The following is a 4,913-nucleotide window of genomic DNA, read 5'->3' as shown; positions in this document are numbered from 1 at the left end:
CTATTATTATAGCTAATGACTATTGAATGCCACGTGCCAAGAACTATGCTGAATGATCTACATGCATTACCTTTTTACTTTTTCCCAGCAGCTCTGTGAGATAGGTTATGTTATTATTGACCAGGAAGCTGCAGAACCAAGACTGGAATCTAGGTCTTACAAAGGCAGATTTCTTAATCACTACACAATATTGTAGTCTACCAGGCAAGACATTGGAAATATTAAAAGGAACAGGAATAGGCTGGTTTGAGTGAAATCAATTCACATAAAGCTCAATTTGAAATGACACATTCCACTTAACTTGAATCCTTAAATAAAACACATAACTCATTTTTGATAACAGCATGGCTTCTGGTTTTCTTAAGGACTTTGGCCTCTTTTTTGGCATCTTGGTACTCAGTCTGCATTTGAGAATTTCAACAATGTCTGAGTCAGATTTCCATTCTCAGATAGCCTTGCTTTTAAGGTAAGTTAGAGAGTGAAGACTTTAAAATCTTAGGAATATGCACACAAAATTGTTGGCACTCTGCGTAGTTTAAAGATTAGCAAGGTCAACATTTTATCCCTCTCTGTCTTTATGCCTATTTCTGCTGATCCCAAGGAGATGGGCAGAAAGATGTCAGGGGCCAAAAGAGAAACACGAAGTATAAGGAAAGCTTCCCTCTTTGAATAACTGTTAACAAGTGGATCTTATCTTATAGTATTCACTCCCAGAAGTCTGGAAGGAATAAAGTTAAATATTAAACAATCAAATCAATGAACTGACAAAAGATTAATATGCTTATATATAAATAACTCCTAAGAATCAATAATAACAAAAGACCCAGTCATTTTAGAGAAAAGGAAATAAAAATGACCAATGATATGTGAAAGATACTTGACCTCACTAGTAATCAGGGAAATGCAACTTATAATCAAATTGAGACATTATTTTGATACTCACCAAATCAGCAAAATCTAAAACTATCTAATAAGAGGAACTAATGGAGAAGATGTGCTCCTAAGGGAACTCTTTCCACTGCTGGTAGGACTGTAAAATACGCAATCCCGTGACAAAGTTTGGCTTTACTGAGCGAATTTGACTCAACAATCTCCCTCCTAAATGTGTATGCCCTGAAGATACTCACGCAAGTTTGCACCAGGAGATGTATAAAGATGTCATGAAACAACCCAAAATGTCCATCAACAATAGAATGGATGAATAGATTGTGGTGCTTTCATAAAGTAGGTTCATTCACACAACATATTCATCCATGAATCAAAATGAATTACAGCCACATGCATTCACACGGATGAATTGCAGAAACATAATAATCAATGAAAAAAGTAAATCACAGAGGAATACATATAGTGTGATTTTATTTACATAAAGTTTAAAAATAAGCAAAATTAATGTAATGTAACAAGGTATGACTTAAGAATAATTCGTATTTGGTAAAACTGTAAAGAAAGACAAGAGAATGACAAACAGAAAATTCAAAATGGAAATTATTTCTAAAGGAAGGAAGGGAATATGATTGGAAACAGACAGATGGAATGGTCTCCCAAAGTAGTAATAATGTTTTATTTCCTAAGCTAAGTGGTGAGTGTTCATTTTCTTTTCTTAAAACAGTTCCTATATACTTTATCCACTCATTTGTATGTATGCTAGGAGTAGTGGGTTCAATGGTGGCCCTCAAAAGATATATCTGCGTCCTAATTTCTGGAACTTGTGAATGTTATCTTGTTTGGAAAGAGGATCTTTGCAGGTGGTAGTTGAGCTAAAGATCTTGAGATGAGGATATCATCTGGGATTATCTGAACAGGTCACAAACCCAATAACAAGTTTCTTTATAAGAGAAAGGCAGAGTGGGCGTGCACGGCGCCGGCCGGCCGGCCGGGAGGGAGCCGCAGCCCGCGGCCCAGCGGGCCAGCGCCCGAGCCCGAGCCTTCGGCGGGGCCGCCGGGCCGCACAGTACACGCCGGGGGCGGACCGAGATGGAGGAGGCCGGGCCGGGAGAGCGGCCGCCCCGCGCAGACACCGCCACGTGAGCGGCCCGCGGCCTCACAGGACGCAAACTTTCCCCGCGGCGGTGGCGCCCCAACTTCCTGCCCCCGGGTCTCGGGTACGCCGCTCGCCGCGGAGACACCCTAAAGCAGTAAACAGGTCATGGCACGTTTAACAAAAAGGCGACAGGCGGCTACAAAAGCTATCCAGGATCTTTGGGTAGCCATTGAGATTATACGAAACCAGAAGCAAATTGCCAACATTGACCGTATCGCAAAGTATATGTCTCGAGTCCACAGTATGCATCCAAAAGAGACCACCCGTCAGCTGAGCTTAGCTGTGAAGGATGGTCTCATTGTGGAGACTCTGACAGTGGGCTGCAAAGGTTCCAAAGCTGGTATTGAACACGACGGATATTGGTTGCCAGGAGATGAGATTGACAGGTAAACAGAAAATCATGAGTTGTATTGTTTTGAGTGCCATTTGTCTGGAGAGGTGTTGATATGTGACCTGTGTTTTCATGTGTATCATTCCAAGTGTTTGTCTGATGAGTACAGGCTTAGAGACAGCAGTAGTCACTGGCAGTGCCCAGTTTGCAGGAGCATCAAGAAGAAAAATACAAACAAGCAGGAGATGAGCACCTACCTGAGGTTCATCATCTCCTACATGAAGGAGAGGGCTATAGACCTTCATAAAAAGGGGAAGGACAACAAACACCCGATGTACCAGAGGCTCATACACTCAGCAGTCGACGTCCCCACCATACAGGAGAAAGTGAATGAAGGGAAATATCGAAGTTACGAAGAGTTCAAAGCTGATGCTCAGCTACTTCTCCACAACACAGTGATTTTCTATGGAGCGGACAGTGAGCAAGCTAACATAGCAAGGATGCTATATAAAGACACATGTCATGAGCTGGATGAACTACAGCTTTGTAAGAATTGCTTCTATTTGTCAAATACTCGTCCTGACAATTGGTTCTGCTACCCTTGTATAACTAATCATGAGCTGGATTGGGCTAAAATGAAAGGTTTTGGATTCTGGACAGCCAAAGTCATGCAGAAAGAGGACAATCAAGTTGACGTCCGCTTCTTTGGTCACCACCACCAAAGGACCTGGATTCCTTCTGAAAACATACAGGATAACACAGTCAATGTTCATCGGCTGCACGTTAAGCACAGTATGGGATGGAAAAAGGCGTGTGATGAGCTGGAGCTGCATCAGCGTTTCCTTCGTGAAGGAAGATTTTGGAAGCCTAGGAATGAGGACCGAGGGGAGGAGGAGGCAGAGTCCAGTATCTCCTCTACCAGCAATGAGCAGCTAAAGGTGACTCAAGAACCAAGAGCAAAGAAAGGACGACGTAATCAGAGAGTGGAACCCAAAAAAGAAGAACCAGAGCCTGAAACCGCAGCAGTGAGTTCCAGCCAGGAAATCCCCACAATGCCTCAGCCAATCGAAAAAGTTTCAGTGTCAACTCAGACCAAGAAGGTTAAGTGCCTCTTCCCCAAGAATGCTGCATCAGAACACCCAGACCACCAATGACGGAGTGTGTCAAAGTATGTGCCACGACAAATACACCAAAATTTTCAATGACTTTAAAGACCAAATGAAGTCTGATCACAAGCGAGAAACTGAAAGAGTTGTACGAGAAGCTCTAGAAAAGCTGTGTTCTGAAATGGAAGAAGAAAAAAGACAAGCTGTACATGAAGCTGTAGCCAATATGCAGGGTGAGATGGACAGAAAAGGTAAGCAAGTAAAAGAGAAGTGCAAAGAAGAATTTGTAGAAGAAATCAAGAAGCTAGCAACACAGCACAAACAACTAATTTCTCAGACCAAGAAGAAGCAGTGGTGCTACAACTGTGAGGAGGAGGTCATGCACTGCTGCTGGAACACGTCGTGCTGCTCCATCAGGTGTCAGCAGGAGCACTGGCACGCCGAGCACAAGCGCACCTGCCGCCGGAAGAGATGAAGGCGGCTCTTCCCGGAGAGCGCCGACGACGACTCTTCTCAGACACAGCGGTTTTTGTTTCCAAGAAGCCAAAATTGTTTAGAATTTGCTCCCCATTTTGCACCAGCCTTTAAACACTTTTCGTGAAGAAATTTTGCACAGTAGTTTAAATCTTTTGTTAACGCTCCTCCAGAGTTTTTCAGGGGGGAAAAGTAACATCAGTGGAGGGTATTATTTTAAATAAATTTTAGTGAGAATTTGTTGCATTTTCAGCAAATTTTAAAACATTTTTAGGTTTTACAGAGATTTTGACCTTTAAACTAAAGATCTTTAAAAAACAACAGGTGAATACAAGTGAGTTTAACAAAGAAGCATTTAAAGTAGATCTGAATGTGAGAACTGTTTCAGAAATAAAACATACTACCTTGATGTGAAAAGAAAAAGAGAAAGGCAGAGAGAGACGTGATCATCTAGACAGAAAAATCAATAGAGAAACAGTAGTCTTGAACTATACTGTAGACCAAAAGCATCTAATATACATAGCGAACATTCCATCCAACAGCAGCAGGATACACATTCTTCTCAAGTGCACATGGCACATTCTCCAGCATAGATCACATTTTTGGCAACAAAACAAATCTAAAAAATTTAAGGAGATTGAAATCATATCAAGTGTCTTTTCTTACCACAATGGCATTCAACTAGAAATCTATTGGACCATTTTAAAAGGTATTATATACATGCGATGGGAATATCAGAAGGAGAAGAAAAAGGGAAAGAAACAGAAGAAATATCTGAAGCAATTATACCTGACAACTTCCCAAAATTAATTATAGAACAAACACAGGTCCAAGAAGTTCACAAAACACCAAGGAGGATAAATTCCAAACAAAACCAAACCATACCTAGGCATGTCATATTCCAACTGCAGGAAATCAAAGACAAAGAAAAAAAAATTGGAAGAAGCTAGAGGAGAAA

At 41.4% G+C, this 4,913-nt stretch overlaps 1 pseudogene; it reads left to right on the top strand.

Annotated features, from left to right (window-relative positions):
• The first annotated feature begins 2,108 nt into the window (after window positions 1-2,108).
• Window positions 2,109-4,360, top strand: LOC100630054 (zinc finger MYND domain-containing protein 11 pseudogene; annotated as a pseudogene).
• Window positions 4,361-4,913: the final 553 nt, after the last annotated feature.

The sequence above is a fragment of the Equus caballus genome, chromosome 10 (genome assembly GCF_041296265.1).
Source record: "Equus caballus isolate H_3958 breed thoroughbred chromosome 10, TB-T2T, whole genome shotgun sequence".
In the NCBI taxonomy this organism is placed as follows: domain Eukaryota; kingdom Metazoa; phylum Chordata; class Mammalia; order Perissodactyla; family Equidae; genus Equus; species Equus caballus.
The sequence above is the reverse complement of the archived record's forward strand: the minus strand, read 5'-3'. Positions and strand labels throughout refer to the sequence as shown.